Here is a 22,829-nt window from a genome sequence, read left to right on the forward strand (position 1 = left end):
ATATCTTGATATATTACAATGGATGTTTAGGGTAGACTACAAGTGATGCTGTTAATGGGCTGAATTTTGTCTCTTTAAAATTCAAATCACTTCAGTTCAGTTCAGTCGCTCAGTCATATCTGACTTTTTGCGACCCCATGAACCACAGCACGCCAGGCCTCCCTGTCCATCAACAATTCCTGGAGTCTACTTGATCCCATGTCCATTGAGTCTGTGATGCCATCCAACCATCTCATCCTCTGTCATCCCCTTCTCCTCCTGCCTTCAATCTTTCCCAGCATCAGGGTCTTTTCCAATGGGTCAGCTCTTCGCATCAGGTGACCAAAGTATTGGACTTTCAGAAGTATCAGTCCTTCCAATGAACACCCAGGACTGATCTCCTGGACCTAACACCCGCACCTCAGAATGTGACTATACTTGGAGATAGGGCCTTTCAAGAGGTGATTAAATATAATGAGGCCATCAGCATGGGCCCTAATTTAATTTGATTTACATCCTTGAAAGAAGAAAAAAAAATAGGTATGCAAAGAGTCACTGAGGATGCATGCTCACAGAGCAAGATCATGAGGACACAGGGAGAAGGCAGACATCTGGAAGCCAAGGACAGAGACCTCAGGAGAATCAAACACCTTGATCATGGACTTTAAGCCTCCAGAACTGTGAGAAATAAATTTCTATTGTTTTAGCCACCCAGTTTGTGGCATCTTTAACAAACTGATAACAGATGTTTAAGGTCTTTGTCCAAGAATGTGCATGCTCAGTTGCTAAGTCATGTCCTACTCTTTGTGGCCCCATGTGACTGTAGCCTACCAGGCTCCTGTGCCCATGGGATTTTCCAGGCAAGCCTACTGGAGTGGGTTGCTGTTTCCTTCTCCAGGGGATCTTCCCAACTCAAGGATAAAACCCTTATCTCTTGCGTCTCCTGCACTGGCAGGTGGATTTTTTTTTTTTTTTTTTTTACCACTAGCACCACGTGGGAAGCCCACTGTTTGTCCAACAGTAGTTTGGCACAAAAACGACGGTCAGAGCAATTATAGAAGGTCCTGCTGCTGCTGCTGCTGCTAAGTCGCTTCAGTCGTGTTCGACTCTGTGCGACCCCATCGACGACAGCCCACCAGGCTCCCTTGTCCCTGAGATTCTCCAGGCAAGAACACTGGAGTGGGTTGCCATTTCCTTCTCCAATGCATGAAAGTGAAAAGTGAAAGTGAAGTCACTCAGTTGTGTCCGACTCTTCGCGACCCCATGGACTGCAGCCTACCAGGCTCTGCCATCCATGGCATTTTCCAGGCAAGAGTACTGGAGTTGGGTGTCATCGCCATGACCTAATCAAATGTGGCTCTGGTCATTGTTTTACCAACGACTCTTAGTTGTAAGGAGCCTTGTTTTTCATACATATATACAAGCAGATATGTATACTAGGCTTAGTGTCTGCCTCTCTAGAAATCAGCATTTATTTTTAATTCTTTTACTATTCTTTAAAAAATAGCAAGCAGTTTCTTTGCATCTAGCTGATCTTGCATTAGGAAAAAGAAATGGCAACCCACTCCAGTATTCTTCCCCAGAGAATCCAATAGACAGAGAGCCTGGTGAGCTATAGTCCAGGGGATTGCAAAGAGTTGGACACAACTGAGTGACCAACCCACACATACAATCTTGCATTAACTTTGGGTATATTTTTGCTGTGAATTCAATCAGAGTGAACAGATTCTTGGTTTAGTAAAGAGGCAAATCATTCATTGGAAAAGCAGGGATGTGAGAAATTCTCAGCCTCTGATTGTATGGATTTCATGCATATCTTTGGGAAAAAAAGATGAAGTATTTTAATGTAGCTCTGATCACAAACTGTATGATTTCATTTGCCAAGTACTGCTTATTGCAGGAGCAAACTGTATTGTTCCTTATACAATTATCACACAATTCTCATTCCTGGGCTTTCCATTATTAAGATCTTTTCCTTCTTATTCAGCTAGATATTGTTAGACTGTTCTTACTTTTTACCTCCCCAAACACTTTCTTTTACAGTTGCCTTCACTTAACCTTCTTTCTGGTTTTCCCATTTCTTTGGTTTTTTGGGTACTAATAAATATACTGACCTCCACTGTTTTTAATCTAACGGAACATGCACGAGTGTTACAGCTCAATAACAGGAGATAAACAGCTTTCATGTTATTGTAAAGCAATTTTAAGAAGTATCTGTACAGAAATAGAACTGGAATCCAGAGCAACTACAGGCAATAAAATGTTAAATCACTGTTATTTTCCTGACTATGAATACAAGCAGTGTGCTTGCAAATCGCTAGAGATACTCATTAGAGAATTGCATTTATCATATCTTAATGTGTGATTTTCCACATAGTTAATGGTTGTAGGTCTCTTTTAAAATAGTGTGTCTTTTGACCTTTTTTTGAAACTCAGCTTCTTCATTTCTATGCATTTTACCTACAAACTTCAATTTCTAATGCTTGTTTGTCATTTGGTATATGTTTACTTGTGAAATTAAAAAGATTTGAGAAACAAGAATGTGTAGCAACACATTTTTGGATGTTAATATTGCTGCTGATCTGACTCATATTTATGTAACATACTATCATTGATATTTGAAAAGAATAACTATGTTTTAGCAAAACAATTTCTATGAAATATTTGATCAGACTTGTGGACTTTCTGCTAGGTATTTATCTAAGATGTTGGAATTTAAAACTTCAAAGAATGTAGATGATATGCATATCAAGGTTGAAAAGTATTGGCAAATAGCAAAACTTGGTTCTTGAATTCCCTACTTCCTACTTTATAATTTGGGGGAGCAACCAGACCTCTCCATCATAATTTTATCAGAAATAAAAAGAAGCTCTCCTTTCCATTAAACAGCTCTTATTTAAGAACTATTCAAGTAGAAAAGTATTGTTAATACAAAATTGTTAAATTTAAAATTATTGTGCCTTTCCTAGAATAAATGTACAAAACACCTTCATTTTCTTATTATTGAGAAAAAAAACTGATGCACTCATCACATAGAAAATAACATCTCTCATCAGTATTTTCATTTATTTGATGATAAAAATTTTACTTTAGAAATTTTTATGTTTTAAAAATTTATGTATTCTAAGTTGCAATGTTGAGAATATTATTTTGTTGTTAAACAGAGATTTTGAAAGTAATATGACATTAACATTTTCCAAAACTCTTAGCTAAAATCAGAGGTTTGGATGAGAAAGAGTTTCAGAAATTGATGCTCTAATAAACACTGCTTTGCATACTAAATAAACAGTTCTGGAGTTCTTCAAATGTAATATCTATAGAATGTCTTCTTTTGAAGAGTTCCAAATTCCTAACAAATATGATTTTACTAAATCCACATGAGGTTGCATATTTTAATTTCAAGAATATGTTGTATGTTTGGAAAATTGAAGAGCTGAAATATTATATGTTGAAATCACATAGAAGAGTCATTGACAGTTACCAAACATCAAAACTGCTTTGTCTTTTGAATATTTCTACTAAGAAATGTGCACCAACATTCTTGGAAATGATATTAAAAATCCCCCCCCCAAAAAAAATATATAAATAAAAATCACAAAAACCAAAAACACCCTTAGTTGGTTTTTCTTGTTTCCCTTCATAAAAATAACAGTTAGTTGCAATAAAATAGAATGATTTCCTTTTATTTGATAAAAATGTAATACTCCATAACTTTTTTTATGACCACAGATAATTACTTATACCCATATTGAAGAAAAAGGAGCAAATATATAGCAAGATAGTTAAAAAAAAATCACTTAACATTTTGCTTACCAAAAATTGTCTGGAGTTCAGAAATGTGAAAACAATTTGGAAAAAAGCCCTTATAGAATTGATCTTCATAAATATAAATGAACCTGTAAAAGTTAGGATTTTATTTTATGGAAGGACTTTAGTTTTACTTTTTAATTTTTAACTACAAAAGCAAGTCTATCCTTCTCGAAATAAAATCAAGTAGCTCAGAAATAAACGTAATATATTATGAAATTCTCCTTCCCAACTCCTTTATTTCTGTTCCCAGAAATATCCAATGGTAAACATTTGGTGTGTATTATGTCAGATGTCCTTTAGTCATATAATCAAATATAAAATTTAAAAATGATCATTCCATGCATATTTTTAGCTGCTTGCTTTTTTAATATTTCAGAATATCTTTTCATGCCAGTACATAAAGAGTTACCTCATTCTTTCAAATGGCCTAACAGCATTTTCTTGTATGACTATGTCATCATTTATTGAATTGAAAACTTATAGGGTGATGTTTAGATGATTTCCACTTTTAATTCAATTTCTAAGGCAATAGTTGCAAAAGATATGCTTTAATTATGAGTGAGAGTATTAGTCATTCAGATGAAGAACACTGATCTACTAGGGAATTCTCACTGACTAAAATCAAAACAGGAAAAAGTAGATATTTAAATGTTATACTACAGTTTTATACCAGTCACCAACTATGTAGTGTATTCGAAAGGACTGTAGATTTGGAGTCAAGGGATCTGGGTCTCTTTCAAATCCAGTCACTTATTAATTATATGTCATTGGGCAAACCATCTCACTTCTCTGAAATTTAGCTTTCATCTACAAAATGATGGATGTGAACTCCACATTCATCCTTAAAATTCAGCCTGTGAGCTCTACATTCAGCCTTGGACAAAGTGTCCAAGAACTCTAAATGAAAGATTCAATGTTGCTATTGTAAAAAAATGATGTACCATCACTCACTAGGCGAGGTGAAGATTTCAGAGAAAAATAAACAGTCCTTTATCACTTTAGATTATTCATTTTGGGGTAGAAAAGGCTGATGGGTGTCATGGGACACCTTTGCATGCCTATATTTTAGCTATTCCTTGTCCTATAGCCTCTACTACAGACACACTCTTTGTCCTATACACTATACTACAGATATATCTAGACTTTATATTCCTAAGAGGGATGTTCTATACTCAGACACAGCAGATTAATGCAGTTTTGAGTGGAAGAGTTTCTGATCCTTGGTCTGTCTTGATCAGATTTTCTCAGAGCCTTTGTTGTCTAGGTAGATTCTTGACATTAGAATTTAATTAGGACAGTCTGTTTAGTATGTAGTTTGCCAAACAGCAGCTTTGAGATTCTGCAAGTGGCAGAGAACTAATTCAAGGACACTAGTATTTACTCTCACCTCTTCGACTAATATATTGAATGATTTGTTTTTGGCTTGTTTCAATCATTAAATAAAGAACTGATTGTTGTTCAGTCACTAAGTCATGTTCGACTCTTTTCTACCCATTGGACAGCCCAGGCTTCCCTGTCCTTCACTATCTCCCTGAGCTTGCTCAGATTCATGTTCACCGAGTCCTTAACCATCTCAATCTCTGCCACCCTTTTTTCCTTTTGCCTTCAGTCTTTCTCAGCGTCTGATAAGTTGGTTCTTTACAGTGGTAATATGGGAATAATTGATTTTGATCATTCTATTATATAGTCTGATTAAAATAAAAATGGATTTTTTTAGGGGAACCCTTTCTTTGGACTTTCCGGGTGGCTTCCCTGGTAAAACGTGTAGAACACTTTTTTTTTTTTGGGAGCTGTGAAAGTGAAAGTGAAGTCACTCAGTCATGTCCGACTCTTTGCAATCCTGTGGACTGTAGCCCACCCAGCTCCTCCACCCATGGGATTCTCCAGGCAAGAATACTGGAGTGGGTTGTCATTTTGGAGCTGTAACTCCTTTTATTTTCTGTTTAAAAGCAAACAGAAAACAAACATCGATTTTGTTATACATGAACAAAACTTCTGCCTGCAATGCTGGAGACCTGGGTTTGATCCCCGGGTCAGGAAGATCCCCTGGAGAAGGAAATGGCAACCCACTTCAGTACTCCTGCCTGGAGAATGCCATAGATGGAGGAGCCTGTTAGGCTACAGTCAATGGGATCGCAGAGAGTTGTACATGACTGAGCAACTTCACTTTCTTCGGACACACGTATCAGGCACTACTCTATGGTCTTTGTGTCTGGGTAATGACAATAAAAATGTCAAGTATAGAAAAAGTGTGTAAAATGCTTGGATGCATGGTGCCACAAGGCAGTACAGATATTAACATATCATGTTTTTTCTTACAAAATCCAAAGTGAGCACCTGAAATCAAACTATGAGCTAAAGGAATATGTCTTACAGTGGCAGATAGATCAACTACACTAACTCTAAACACCCTGCGCCTAGATTATTCTTATTTATGCCCCGGATGGTGCTAGATTTTATTTGCTTTATGTTGCATTGCCCAACAAAATGTATTTTATAATCAATTTTCTTAATGGCAATTCATACACAATGTATTTAATAGTCATCAATCGCTCTGCTACTAATTGTTTCATTACCTTTCTCATATTAGCAACTGTGAACACCCAACATTATTTATCAGGTATATGAGTGCCCTCTCTCTCCTGAGCAGTGATGCTCACTTAGGAACAGAAAAGAGATCTTATAGCAGGATTCTTGCCTTTCACAACTCCTACTGTTTCCTGGTGTGAAGGCCAGCTCTAATTTTTAGAATAATTGCCATGAACATAGTTTATATGTACAAGGAGCCCATGAAAACGGCTTCAGTGTTGATCCTCACATTAATCCTGTTTTTCTACTCTCAGAAGAAAAACTAGCATTATCCTTATATAAATAATTTATATGAAGCCATTGGCAGGGGAGTGGGGGGAGGCTGGTGGCTTATCTAAGAAGTCTGATAGGCCAAATTGCTTCTTCTTGTAGGGGACAGAAGATTTTTAATGAGATTATTAAATTTGTTTAACCATTTTCATAAGAATTACAGTCCTGACCCAAATATCTTCTAAAATGTATGAATTTGAATGAAGAATTTTACATGTCAGTATCAATAATCATGTGAAAGCTTCACAAGAATTCAGTCTGTTGAAACTATAAGGACTAAGAGTGTGATTTAACTGTTTTGCTCCTCACCTAAATACAATGATTTCTTTAATTTACATTTTAATTTCTCTTTTTGGTGAGCTTAATTTAATATGAATCATCGAAGAATAATTGCAATTATCTATAAAGCAAATTCATCTCCTTTATTTGTATATTGGGTTGGCTCTGCAGTGTTATTTCATTACAAAAAATAATTGTTCACATTTTCATGTTGAACATTCTCAGAAACCTTCATCTACTTCTAAGCAAAAAGCTTTAGAATTTTCTTAGAATCTAGATGTTGAGGCAGGCACCACTACCAATTCTGGGTGAGACAGATGAATGTATTTTCTCAGCAAGATTCAAGACTTCATGCCCCCCTGTTAAGGCTCATGCTATGAGCGGGGCTGGTGCTGTTTATGACAGATGCAAATTATACTCAACGTCTTTTGTATTTTATGATTTAGAATCAGGCATGCATCCTCCAAATCCAATTCTTTCCTTTAAAGCCTAGAATTCTGGACACTTCATAAAGCAAAAAGCTTGCTGCCACCTTCAAGGAACTCAAATTATCTGATTTTTTTTATTTGCTGCTGCCATTAGATTGAAATGATTTTTCTTCAGTTTGCTCAAAGCCAGATTTAAAGTCAGGTCCCAGAGGTAACAGGAAAGTCGATCCCCTAAGCTACTCAGTCGTTGTTTGCTTTTTTTACATGTAATATCCTACTTCTAAGCCAGAATATAATTTAAAATACAAAACACACTCTACATAAATACGTCCTTTGGAAATTTTGTAATCTGACATTTAATAGAAGTTAACTAAGTGCCTTGTATCATATTTGTTGAGGAAAATGGAGAAATTATAAATATCCTTCAAGACAATTAGTTCTTAATAGCTTTCTGATATTTTGAATGCTACACAATTCCTTACTACTTTAGATCAATAACACGACAAGCTCTTTTTGAACAGAGACTTGCTGGATTTCTCATTTACTATGCACCTAAATAAGCTAAAAAGGCATTCAAAACACTTCATACATTATGAGCTTCTGATGGCCACTCCAAAAACTCTCCTTTGCAGTCCCTTCCTATTTGCTGGGGAACAGCAAAGGGTTACTTAAGCCCAGACGCTGCAAGAGCAACAGGAATCCATTGGCTTTCATTTGTCCATGTCTTTCATTTGATACTACCAGTATTAATAGCTTCGCAAGGAAATTCTGTAGTCATTAATCATAATAATTAATCAGATCCAATTATATTGCATATAAATGCGAACAAATTGCTGAAAAAATAATGATCTATCACCAACATGTCACAAGGAAAAAGAGACTAAAATAGTAATTAGAAGCAGGGATTTAGTTGTGTACCAGAGCCCTGCAACTGATTTTAACAGTATGATGATTCGATGATGTAATTAGTCAAAAGTCTAGCAGGCTTTTTTATAGCAGACCATCTAATGACTGTGCATCTGGAGAAAAAAGTCCACTTTTCTACAAGATTGTTCTGCATTTGCTTCTCACTTTGCACTTCTGAATAAAAAGGATTCGTTGCCCTTAGCTTTCTAATACTGGGAACTAAATTGTTCCTACATATGTTTTCTAGATTTTCAATGTGCATTTGTGAAGTAAAGCTGTCTGTTAACTGAAGATCACTGAATTTAGGAATTAAGATACTCTAATGGCTTTTTTCCTGTTTTACTCTTGCAATTATAAAAATGCATAACATGTAATTCAAAATAAAATGTTTTAGTTATAGTGCATTAACACTGTGGGTAACGTGTATGTTAGCTACGTTCACCTATCTTCTTTCCCTTGAACTGAACTGGAAACATTTCAGAAAATGGAATTACTCTGTTTTCACTTCTGTTAGCATTCTCCAGAGCACTGGCAGATTTTATCAGAAACCATTTTTAAAAATATGTGTGTGTATCAGTTCTTTAACAGATTTAAAGATCTAACCAAAGTACATTGTTTTATACAAGTTACTCTGTCAAAGAATTTTAATAGGTTTTTTTTTTTTCCACTTGTCTCACGGGATAGAACTTCCAACATATATTTTCAGTTTAAAACTTGTGCTATGCATGTACATAATTAGCACTAGTTTATTGTGTGGTCAAATATGTATTTTTAAACCTTTCAAAACATTTCCTTGCTTGACTCACAGATTACACATAAAATGGTTAACTAAAGATTGATGAGCAGTTTTTATGATAGGTTTGCGACTTGAAAATAAATGTTAGGTTCATCATAGTTTTCAATACTAAGCACTGCACTTTACCGTCTTTGATCTCAGTGTTGCGACTACTACAAAGAAATAAAACCTTATCTTACCTTTTCCAGCATCTACTGCAGAAGACCTCAATAATGCATAAGAACATCTGGAAGTACGGTAATTTCAGCTATCAGAGATAAGAATTGACACAGAACAGGTAAACCCTACAAAGTCATCATGTTGAAATGAACTGATTAAGGTTTAGTAACATAAAACATCATGTATAGTGTTTCCATGCTTGCTACATCTTGCTATTTTATATTAAAAAGGAATGTCAATTATATATATTTAATAGGTTGATTAGCTGGTAGCAATATTATATTTTACATAAAGAGACAGAAATGTCTGCAAATCTATTGCCACACACATCTATTTAGAGTTAACTGTGAGTTCATAGAAAATACATGGGCATAGTAAACAGGGTTTTGAAATGACAATTTTTTACTGGTTGCAAGTGCTAATTGCTAGTTTCTCAAGGGTATAGAATTAATCACCTGCTAGATTTACAGTCTCTAGGTTGAGACCTGAGGATGGAGGCAATAAGAAAAGCTCTTGAGGGACATATCATATGGTGAGTCTAAATATCAGTCTCTATGCATATGTAAATTGGTAACAAAGTTTTTTCAAAGCTCAAGTATGCTAATTTCAAACAGGCAAGACTAAAGCTAGCTTTTAGCAGCTGTTTAACGTCTGCCTGTGGGTGGTAGAGAGAGCTTAAAATACAAGCAAACAGTGGTGCATAAGTAATTAAGCAACATTTTGCTGGGCATAAATAATTCTGTTTATATTGCTCTTTTGAAGAGTATGGAATACAAAATAACAGATCAAGTGCACTTTTGGTCACCAGAGGTTAACTGTTCCTCCTTACCTTTTCTTTGGTTTTACAATTTAAGGGGAATAAACAAAAAGTCAATCTTTTTAAGTTCATAGGACATAAAATTACTTAAAGTGGGGAAAAAACACTATTACATAATCACTGCACTTATAGTTCAACTATATTATTTTTAATTTATGGAAAGAAGCTATAATATTTAATCTAGCAATTTATCAAAGGAAAGTATACAATCAAAGATTTGCTTATTAATATTTATTTTAGGATTATTAAAAGTAAATTATTGGGATGTCTGTTAAAAAAATTTTTTTTTAAAGTCTAAAAGAGAAAAAAAATGTCTCGAGTTTTCAGGACTAGTTTTAATTATCCCATATATTAAAAATAAACAGATAAATGATTCATTCAGAGGTTATTGCCTAAAAATAAGGAATGATTAACTCAATGTACCACATATGGATAATCACCTAATTTGAACAGCTTTTGCTAAGCCACTAGAAATGTCTAAAAGCAAAGGGGAAGCTGGTATAGAAACATTTCATTTGATTCAATAAAAACCTTGAAATTGACCAGAAGGAAATGAAAGATTTAACATGATTTAGAAATACCTAGTCTGGAAAAAAAAAAAGGATTATAGATACTAACTGTGAAAAGAGTCAGGGGTTTAAACTTTGTTTTTGTTAAAAATTCATGGTTTAAGGAGTTAATGGTAAAAGGAAGTACTCAGTTGGGTATCAGATATTATAAAGGATTTTATAACACATAAGGATTCTAGGAAGGCAGGAGTAGCCATTTAAGCACAAGATTGCTATTTCCCTTTGCACTGAAGGAGGAGCTAAATGAAATAGAATTTTAAAATCCTCTTTTACCCATCCTTAAGATTCAAAAAATATGTAAAATTTGGTGAAATAAAACAATTGATTTTTTATGATGGTTCTATGTTTTCTAATTTTTCATTAAAAAAAAATCTGTTATGAGGTTGGGTTTTTAAAACCATATAACTTTAACAGAATATCAGCTAGAACAATGCATGATATGTACAGACTTGATACTCAGTCTTGGTCATCTGTGGTCTTTCCCTAGGAAAGACACTGATATTTTGCACCTGGTTCTTCCTCTTTCTCTTCTACAAGACGTGGATATTAACACTACTTCCATTCTCCCTAACAAAGTAAAAATGCTTCCCAGGTGGCGCAGTGGTAAAAAATCTGCCTGCTGGTAGAGGAAACACAAGAAACACGATTTTGATCCCTATGTCGGAAAGATCCTCTGGAGTAGAAAATGGAACCCGCGCCAGTATTCTTCAGAGAAGGCGATGGCACCCCACTCCAGTACTCTTGCCTGGAAAATCCCATGGACAGAGGAACCTGGTAGGCTGCGGTCCATGGGGTCGCGAAGAGTAGGACACGACGAGCGACTTCCCTTTCACTTTTCACTTTCATGCATTGGAGAAGGAAGTGGCAGCCCACTCCAGTGTTCTTGCCTGGAGAAGCCCAGGGACGGGGGAGCCTGGTGGGCTGCCATCTATGGGGTCACACAAAGTCGGACACGACTGAAGTGACTTAGCAGCAACCAGTATTCTTTTCTGAAGAATTCCACGGACAGGGGAGCCTGGCGGGCTACAGTCCATGGGGCCGCAAAGTGTCCGACATGACTGAGCGACTGTGCGCACGTGTGCGTGCATGCACGCACACACACACACACACACACACACACACACACACGAGATAAAGTAAAAAAAAAAAACACAAAAAACGGAAATTCAGTTAAATGATTAGAAAATAAGCATTTCTTTGGGACACCATTCTACAGCTTCTCAGGTTCATAGAACATCTTACTCAGATCCACCTTGCTGAGCAGTTCTTTTTCTATGAACCAATGGGTAGAGCTCTCATTATCCAACTAGTGGAGGATCTAGGGGAGAAGAAAGCAAGTAACAGGCTCACTGTATCTACATGACAACTTCAAGATTTGTTTTAAAATTCTGACAAAAGTGGATTGTCACCACTACTCAGAGTAGTATAATTAGTGTTCTTTCTCCTCAGTCAATATTTTCCTGAGAATTGTACTTGTTGTCTATGCATATCCTGAGCAATATCTTTTTTTAATCAGAGGAGGACTTGACTGTGTACATTTAGGTAAAAACATGCATGTTTTTATACGTTATTAGGTTACGGTAAGTCTTGGTCATGTATGGTTACTCACTGTGCTCAAGGTGTTCAGTCACTTAAAATATGACTATGTATGAACTTTAAATATTATTTTAGGAGATTTTAGGAGTACGTCAAGGCTGTATACTGTCACCCCTGTTTATTTAACTTACATGCAGAGTACATCATATGAAATGCCAGACTGGATGAAGCACAAACTGGAATAAAGATTGCTGGGAGAAATATTAATAACCTGAGATATGCAGATAATACCCCCTTATGGCAGAAAGTGAAGAAGAACTAAAGAGCCTCTTGATGAAAGTGAAAGAGGAGAGTGAAAAAGTTGGCTTAAAACTCAACATTTAGAAAACTAGGATCATGCCATCCAGACCCATCACTTCATGGCAAATAGATGGGGAAACAATAGAAACAGTGAGACTTTATCTTGGGGGGGGGGGGCTCCAAAATCACTGCAGCTGTGAAATTAAAAGACGTTTTCTCCTTGGAAGAGAAGCTATAACCAACCTAGACAGCATATTACTTTGCCAACAAAGGTCCATCTGGTCAAAGTTATAGTTTTTTCAGTAGTCATTTATGGACGTGAGAGTTGGACTGTAAAGAATGTTGAGCATTGAAGAACTGATGCTTTTGAACTACGGTGTTGGAGAAGACTTGAGAGTCCCTTGGACAGCAAGGAGATCAAACCAGTCAATCCTAAAGGAAATCAGTCCTGAATATTCACTGGAAGGACTGATGTTGAAGCTGAAACTCCAATATTTGGCCACCTGATGCAAAGAACTGTCTCATTAGAAAAGACCCTAATGCTGGGAAAGATTGAAGGTGGAAGGAGAAGGGGACGACAGGATGAGATGGTTGGATGACATCACTGATTCTATGGACATGAGTTTAAGTAAGCTCCAGGAATTGATGATGGACAGGGAAGCCTGACATGCTGCAGTCCATGGAGTCACAAAGAACTGGACATGACTGAGTGACTGAACTGATCTGAAGTGAACTAGGAGATTTAAGTGTTTTGGTTAGCCATACTATATTTCTTCCTCTTGATCTTCAGGCTTCTGTGTGCTTCTTAGTACCTATTATTATTTTGGAATTGCATATGCTTTGAGGTTTTTGTCCCACTAAAAATGGATAGTAACCAAAAAAGCAAAGGAACACTGAAAGTGGAGTTGTTTGGGTTGCCATAGACATATCATGGAACATTTGTTCTATACCTTCTCATGTATTTGTCAGTGGAGGATAATAATTTACACACTTTAGTGTAATTCATAAGTAAAAATGTTGCTTTTATTCTCATATTTCTGCAGAGGTATGAATGCAGCCAAGCTTAGACTTTTAGTGATCAGATTAGTTTAATGCATTTTTAAAGAGAGAGTATAATTTTGTTCAGAATAATCCATCTGATTAATATAGACCTCAACTAATGAACTATGATCAATTTATTTTGTATCACTGGCAAAATTAATATTAATCTGTGAGATATGAAGAAACAGTGTACAGTTTACTAGGAGAGATCAGAAATAGAGGTCCAAGTTGGAAAAATGATTTGACAGATAACCGGAATATGGAGTTTTATTCCAGAGCTGAGTCCAGGGCTAGAAAGGCAGGATGTGGTAGATACAATGTATGCAGCTACTTGCTAAATTGCTTCAACCGGGACCAACTCTACAAACCCATGAACTGCAGCCCATCAGGCCCCTCTGTCCAAGGGATTTTCCAGGCAAGAATACTGAAGTGGGTTGCCATGCCATCCTCCAGGGAATCTTCCTGACCCATGGATTGAATTCATGTCTCCTGCAACTGCTGCATTGCAGGTGAATTCTTTACCACTGAGCCACTGTGAAAGCTCTGATACAATGTATGTAGATATCCAATGTCAAACAGTTAACAAGAACATTATGGGACTAGGAAAATCCAGAGAATACTAATCCCAGGATAGAGACTGCTTTTCCTCTACAAACTTTGATGCTTTTTGTAGTATGCTGCTGCTGATGCTAAATTGCTTCAGTCCTGTCCGACTCTGGGCGACCCCGTAGACGGCAGCCCACCAGGCTCCCCCGTCCCTGGGATTCTCCAGGCAAGAACACTGGAGTGGGTTGCCATTTCCTTCTCCAATGCATGAAAGTGAAAAGTGAAAGTGAAGTCGCTCAGTCGTGTCAGATTCTTAGCGACCCCATGGACTGCAGCCCTCCAGGCTGCTCTGTCCATCGGATTTTCCAGGCAAGAGTACTGGAGTGGGGTGCCATTGCCTTCTCCATTTTGTAGTATATTTATATACAAAAACTTATACATATATGCAATGTCAGAAGGTAGCAGAGATTCTACAGTCAGGCAGATAAATATTCTGTAGAGGTGGGCAAAGCAGAAAATTCCCTTAAGGATAATAAGGCTTATGCTTAGAGATGTTTGTAATCCATCCCAGTTGGCACTCGGTGCTTCATTTCATCTTAAGGAAATGCGCACTTATTCATTCTTCCATTCACTCAGCCATTGACTGTTTACTTCATTTTTGCAACGTGTGGGATGCTGTGCAAATTAAAACAATACAAGGTACAAGGATACAATAGAATGGTAGGATCAATAAATGTGGAAATACTGAAAAGTGAGAACTGAATGTTATTCATCACTGACAGATTTCTCACTTGATCCCTGACTTTTTGAGCCAGCATTATGAGGGCGTTTACCTGCAACGTGATCCAACATATAAGAGAATGCAGAATATCTGTGAATCTAGAATAGCTGACTGTAAACTTTCTCTTTTAAGCTACTCTAAAATTCTAACCACTCATCATGCCACGCTGTTTGGAAATGGTTGCATGGGTATATGCTAGCATAGATTGCCTATTGCTCTATTATTCCCTATAAAATTCTAAAAGATTTGATGTAGGAAACTTCAGTTCAGTTCTGTTCAGTTGGTCAGTCATGTCCGACTCTTTGCAACCCCATGAATTGCAGCACTCCAGGCCTCCCTGTCCATCACCAACTCCTGGAGTTCACCCAGACTCTTGTCCAGTGAGTTGGTGAGGCCATCCAGCAGCCATCTCTTCCTCTGACGTCCCCTTCTCCTCCTGCCCCCAATCCCTCCCAGCATCAGAGTCTTTTACAATGAGTCAACTCTTCATATGAGGTGGCCAAAGTATTGGAGTTTCAGCTTTAGCATCAGTCCTTCCAAAGAACATCCAGGACTGATCTCCTTTAGAATGGACTGGTTGGATCTCTTTGCAGTCCAAGGAACTCTCAAAGAGTCTTCTCCAACACCGCAGTTCAAAAGCATCAATTCTTTGGTGCTCAGCTTTCTTCACAGTCCAACTCTCACATCCATACATGACCACAGGAAAAACCATAGCCTTGACTAGATGGACCTTTGTTGGCAAAGTAATGTCTCTGCTTTTGAATATGCTATCTAGGTTGGTCATAACTTTCCTTCCAAGGAGTAAGCGTCTTTTAATTTCAGGGCTGCAATCACCATCTGCAGTGATTTTGGAGCCCAAAAAATAAAGTCCGACACTGTTTCCACTGTTTCCCCATCTATTTCCCATGAAGTGATGGGACAAGATGCCATTATCTTAGTTTTTCTGAATGTTGAGCTTTAAGCCAACTTTTTCACTCTCCTCTTTCACGTTCATCAAGAGGCTTTTTAGTTCCTCTTCACATTCTGCCATAAGGGTGGTGTCATCTGCATATCTGAGGTTAGGAAACTCACTCATTCTTAAATGGTACCCCAAATGCCCATAGTCACTCTTCCCAGTGATCATTCAGAAATGATTTAGAGCCTGTTAATGAAAACTATCTTCTTCAGGTTGAACCTTTATCTTATCTTTGCTTCCATTCACAAAGTTAAATTTACTAAAAATTTCAAATGTCCTCTCTTTTAAAGTTGTGATTTCAAATGAAGACTACATAGTTTTCTACATTGAGAAAGAAAATTTTAATTTGTGAATCACTTTTTGATATTTTTCTTTTTAAAGAAAAGTATTCGGCTGATTTGTTTTAAAGGTGTGTTGCTTTGAAAGAGGCAACAATTACATGAATGGAAGTTTGTGTGGGAAAATTAGTGGAGAATAGCAAAATAACTCAAACAACATGAGTGTCTGAAAAAGGACAAACCCTACTTTCTTATACCAATTAACTTCTTTTCCAGATAATATCCAGGTCTTTTGGATATAAAAGAGAAATCTGCCTCATGAATTCCCTTTGAAAGCATCTAAGCTCCTCTTTCTTTTTCTGTTTTAGATTGCAGTCAGCACATGGAGTTAATACATACTTGGATCAAACTGTGAGGGAAAGTGGCAAATCACAAACTAATGGTCTTACCTTGAGGGAAAAAACTGGTGTTGGAGAAGACCCTTGAGAGCACCTTGGACTGCAAGGAGATCCAACCAGTCTGTCCTAAAGGAAATCAGTCCTGAATATTCTCTGGGAGTCCTGGCGTGCTGCAGTCCATGGGGTCACAAAGAGTTGGACACAACTGATCTACTGAACTGAACTGAACTGAGGGGAAAAATGTTCTGTATGCATTACATCTTTATACACAATAGTATTGTACGCATGTTTTGGAGGTAAAATTAAAGAAAATTAAAATTCATCATACTATCTTTTTAGCCAACCCAAATCAACAGCTGTATAAAGAGTAGGGCTGGAGCAGAGAAAGATGAGAGCTTCTCATCGAAGACCTGGAGATCTGTAGGTTGCATAAGACACCTTGAATGTGAATCACTTCCTCCACATCCTCTCCCCTTTTGGTGTCAGTCCAATATATGCACACCAGCTATACAATGTTAAGCCGTCTTTTGTTTTCTGAACTGAAATTCATCTTAAAGGCATTGCCAAATCTGTTGATTATATGTCATGATAAGGAGAAAATCTAGATATTATCATTTCAGTGTTTGAGTTTTTCTCCTGTTTTCAATGTGTTTTTATGGAGATGATTGTTCAATGCTGAGATCAACTGCACCTGAGAAGCTTCCCTCATTATATTTACTAATTTGTATAGCAACCAAAAGGTAAAAACAACAACAGCAACAACAACAAACATACTTGGTAATTTCATGAATTTAAAAAATAGCCCTGGGGAAAAAAATGCATCACTTTTTATTTTGTATCACTGCTGTGTTTAAGAAACCTAAAAAAGGGAATTTCATATTCTCGTATTTTGACAAGTACTTTACATTTGCTTGAATAAATATTTTACTATGAAAGGAATATGATTAAAAAGAAAAGAACCCCCCACACTATTAACTTCTTAGGAACATTAAAGCAGTAAAAGTACACACTCCATAAGCCAAGGGATACGGCAGCCTTCACTTAACTCCAAGCCATCCTGGGAAAGAATTTTCTTTCTTTCTTTTTTTTTAAAAGCTCCAAGAAACCCTACACTTGAAGAAAGGGAAGATGAGCTTCAACTGTCATATTGATGTGGCAGAATTTAGCTCTTTTGTGAAGAACTCCGATGTCCTCAGAGTATAAAGAAAATAGTATACTATGTAGAGGGCCAATAAATCAATTAGCTTTAACAGTCACAGTTCAGGAGATGTATTTATTCTTTTCGATGAAAGCACAGCTTTTGCTTGTGAACATTCTTCATAATGTTAGGGTTAATTTTTCACATGGAAATTATATTTAGTGGCTGAAAAAAATCACTCATAAATTTTGTAAAACAATAAGAAGTACTTACTAATGTAGGAGAACAAGTTTGTTTTATTTTTAATTATCTATCTTTAGAGTAATTGAGATTCTAAGCAGCAGCTAATAGCCTCACTGTCTCAAATTACTACTGCCTGTAACTTTACCTTGCCAAATATCAAAGAGCTTTTCAATTGCAACTCTACTACTAAAACCTGGGTCATTTTCTAGCAATTAATTGGAAGAGGTGATTAATAGCTTAATAATGGGTTGCTCTGTGTTTAAAAAATGCAGGGGATGTGCATAGGAAAGGAATATGTAATTTTGTATCCCTGAAACATTACCTAATTGAAAAATCAGCAGTTGGTCTTATTTACTTTAGGCTTGTATTTCCAAACCCTCTTTTGATCTACTCTGAGAAAATGTGTAAATCTGGAGAGTATTTTTTAATTAACTCCTTAAACACGGAACACGCTATGAATTTAAGGAGCACAAGCTATTCCGTGGCACCTGCTGTGCCACAGTCAACTTCACAGGAATTTGAGGCCAGTACCTGTCAAGTATCTACCTGTATGTGCAGATGGTGGAACCCATTCAGCAAGTCACCCACTATCAGGGTACCTGTGGATTCATAGAGCATACCCACCTACAGCAGAGCCTTGTGGCTGTGGTGCCCAGGAACCTAGGTCCACTTCTATTATGCATTCCTGTGAATTGATACACACAGATTCAGTGGCTATAAAATATCTAACTGTAAAACTACCCTTCCAGAAACAGTCAATAGATGTCCGTGCAATTTTGTGAGTTCTCTAAGCTAAGTACTCCATGGTTCGAGATTAGGTCTCAAGGAAATGGCAAGTTGGCGGGAGTTTAATGATGGCGTGAGGTCTCTAAATAAAGGCAAAGGATGAGACTAACAAACTGAAAAGGACCAGGACTCGTTTGTCTATCTCATGACAACAACCTGTTGTTCCATGGCAAATGTCCTCTTGGATATGGGACTCACTGACTTTTTTCCCCATGATCTAGCATAATTACCATAGATTATCTTAATTTCCTTCTCATGTTGCCAGAAGAAAATAAAGAACAAGGGTCTCAGTTTCCAACAAATTTCTTGACGTTATACATTCTCATTTCCAACATTAGTCTCATCTTATTCCAAATGATACTAGGAAAGTGCAAGTGAAATCGCTCAGTAGTGTCCAACTCTTTGCGACCCCATGGACCGCAGCCTACCAGGCTTCTCCATTCATGGGATTTTCCAGGCAAGAATACTGGAGTGGGTTGCCATTTCCTTCTCCTGAGAATCTTCTTAACCCAGGGATCGAACCAGGGTCTCCCACATTGCAGGCAAATGCTTTACCGTCTGAGCCACCAGGGAAGCCTGACACTAGGAATACTGGGCTGTTTATCTCCCACAGTAATTACATGGTGACTTAACACTAGAGGAAATCAATACTTCGCTAACTGATACTCTTTTTATAGGACCAAACATAAAACAAAAAAGGAAGGACTTATTAAATAAATAGAACAATTCAGAAATGAGCTCCATTTCCCCAGCTCTCACAAACCCAGTAATCCATTCAAGAAGTCTGATTTATTCTCCTTGTTTGATTTATTTTCCCAAAGTTAAGGACCCAACTGGTCCCAGAAATTTTCTTTTAACTCTTAACTTTCCACACTTATTGGAGAATATTCAAAAATTAAAACAATTAAAAAATTAAGAAAACAATGGTTTTCTCTGCCACCACTAAACAATATACAGCTACCCCAAAGTAATCAACTGTAGTAAAGATGAAATGGCATGCTAGTGACTGGGAAAGCCAGTGAGCTGAAAATAAAGACAAGGGTGGCTTTATTAGATTGTTAGATGCTCCTAAGTAGGGCCCTAGTCATCCTCAGATGTCAAAGGCTAGAGAAGGCCTGAATGCATAGAAAATAATTCAGTTGCAAGAGGGCTGAACTGTACCTTAGAAGTTCCTGCTGGCCAGATAGCCAGAAATTCTCATTATTCTCCAACTTGGAGTAGAAAGATCTGCTTCCAAGATGTGGTGGAGACAAACCAACACAGCTGAAGTAATCCTTTTCTTGCATAGCTTTTTATAGTTTTCCTTGAAATAATAAATTGTTATGCTTGCTTTACTTGTTTATCTCTAGCTGCATCCCCTCCATAACCTTCGAATCCTTCAGTGTAATTTTCTGTGCATTTGAATTTTTGAATGTGTTGATTTTAATTTCTGGTGACCTCCCTCCAAGAAGTCTCCATCCATGTCTTGGCTCTGGTTTGATTGTTTTCAAGCTAGGCCTGTCACGAGGTTTTGTCTCATTCTTGTCTTTTGGAATTCCTTTTATGTTTCTCTTGCTTTACTTCCTGAGTCTGGTGGAACAAATCCACTAATGAACTTTTTGTGAGTACGTTGTTGGAGCCTTTGAAAAATGTCTGTTGTTGTTGTTGACTCTTTTAGACCCCATGGACTGTAGCACTCCAGGCTCCACTGTTCTCCACTATCTCTAGGAGTTTGCTAAAATTCATGTTCATTGAGTAGGTGATGCTTTCTAACCATCTCATCCTCTGCTGACCCCTTCTTCTATTGCCTTCAATCTTTACCAGCAACAGGGTCTTTTCCAATGAGTCAGCTCTTCACATCAGGCGGCCTAAGTACACAAACGTATTTGATCCATTGTTTGCTAGCTCTCAATGTTTCTTTGTAAAGTCAGAAATACCTCATTCTTGAGCTTTTGTATATAAATTTTATAAAAGAGGTGAGTTTTATTTTTCTCTGAAAGCAATTCTAATCTAATTGTAAAACTTGATACATTAAATTTTCATGATTTTGTGCTTCGATATTTGTCATTTTTATTCTTCACACTGGGCACATACCTAGAAATATATATATCTTTTAGTTCTGGGAAATTTCCTTTATTTTTCTTAATAAATTTTTCCTTTCATTGTCTATGTTCTCTACTAGCTAGATGTTAAAAATCCTGACTTGGTCCCTTAATTGTTTTATTTTTTCTCATCTAATTTACTCTGTGTTTGATATATATCCTTGAGCTTATCTTTCAACTCTTATATTGATTTTTAAAATTTTGCTTCTAGATTATGTTTCCATGGCTTATTTCTTATTCTTTGATTTTAAAGGTATTATTTTGTATATTCTATGAATGTAGTATCATATATTAGTTTCTAAGTGTACTAATTACATTTCCCACACAATTTTCTTTTGTATCAATGCTATATCTTTTTCTATTTTTAGTCCATATTTATTGTTGATGTTCCTTTTATTTCAAGAGTTTTAATTCACATCTTCTTGCAAATATCTGGTGGTTATTAACTGTCCTAATTGGATCATTGACTATAATAAGCACTTCAGGAAGAATGTCAGTTGGCTGACTTTGCTCTAGGATTCTCAACCTGCTAGCTAGCTTTTTGTTTTGCTGGCACGTGGGGTAGTACAAGCTTAGCCATAGTTACTGAGAGTGGGGTAAAAGGAGCATTATAGACTTTTCCCCGTTTACAGTGTTGTGCCTTTCCCTGTCATCTGTCCTTAAATACAGTATTTCTTTGTTTTGTTTTGCTTTTCTCCTAGAAATTAGAATTTTCAAAATTTTAGGGATGGAAGAAATGCAGTGCTTGGCTGTACAGGTAGTGTCTGGACTACCTGTTACACAAAATGTCAGACATTTGTCCCTAATTTCTCATAAATGAGAATATGCAAGTATTCTCATTTAGAAAGTTTTTCTTTTCTTGCAAAATTGATGCATTTGTGATGCTTTGTTTCCTTTGAAAAGTAAAAAAAAGGACTACTTTAAAAAAAAATTTAATACTAAAATTCAGGGTAACCTAAGCACTTAGTGACTTAATTTTCCCCAAATCTTAATAACAGCATTACTTGTTAATAACTATCACCTCTTTTATAGATTAATCAATTAAGGCTTGGAGAAATTTCTCAAGTTGCATGAAATTTCAGGGTAAATGGTAGAATCAGTATTTTTACCCAAATTGCATATATTCTAAAGCATATTTTATTTTTAGCACTATGAAACCTCCATAAAAAGCAGATACTTTAAAAATGATTTCAAAGCTGATTCTAGCTAGAAGAGAATTGATGGGCTGCAGAGTAAATGAGACTGAGTCATAATGATTTTTTTCTTGACGAGGCGCCATTTCGTTCAGCCTTTAACCCAGAGCCTCCATTTTCTCCCTATCCTCCCTATTAAGCTCTGCTTTGGGCATTTTAACTTATATTAGAGTATAAAGTATAAACAAAAACTTTAGAAATTGCACTTTCCAGAGACATTTGAATGATAATAAAGGAAGATTTTCAATGAAGCCCTAGTGATGTTTCAGGAGGTAGAGGAAGACACATTTTGGGCTCAAGTAAATTTCTGAATAACTATGTAGATAGACATCTGTGCTTTCTACTGACAAGGTCATTTATAATGTTGAGAAAAAATGAAGCAATATGGCATTAGGGAAAGGGAAAGTCGCGCAGTCGTGTCCGACTCTTTGTGACCCCATGGACTGTAGCCTACCAGGCTTCTCAGTCCATGGGATTTTCCAGGCAAGAGTACTGGAATGGGTTGCCATTTCCTTCTCCAGGGGATCTTCCCGACCCAGGGATCGAACCCCGGTCTCCCGCATTGTAGGTAGACGCTTTACCCACTGAGCCACTAGGGAAGCAATGTGGCATTACACGGTAGCATCTCTTATTAACAAGAAGAGAAGGAGGCAGAGAAAGATCTACTTAGGGTGCTGACTTAATAGGCCAGCTTTTAAGATTTGGCTCTCAGGGGTGGGTCTGCGTTATGCACAATGTTTTGTCTAAAGCAGCCAGGAATGGGAAGAAAGAGAGCATGGTTAAAGGCCAAATGGGGACCAGTGACTAAATTAGATAAGAGAGACAATATGGTATTCCTAAGTTTGAGATAAGATTATGAGGAGTCTTACGTTGAACTATATTATACAACAATAGGATACTAATGGTAATCTTTGCACTTGAAATTTACAGAGTTAGACCTATACTTGGAGA

Source organism: Ovis aries, chromosome 2 (assembly GCF_016772045.2).
Source record: "Ovis aries strain OAR_USU_Benz2616 breed Rambouillet chromosome 2, ARS-UI_Ramb_v3.0, whole genome shotgun sequence".
Lineage (NCBI taxonomy): Eukaryota > Metazoa > Chordata > Mammalia > Artiodactyla > Bovidae > Ovis > Ovis aries.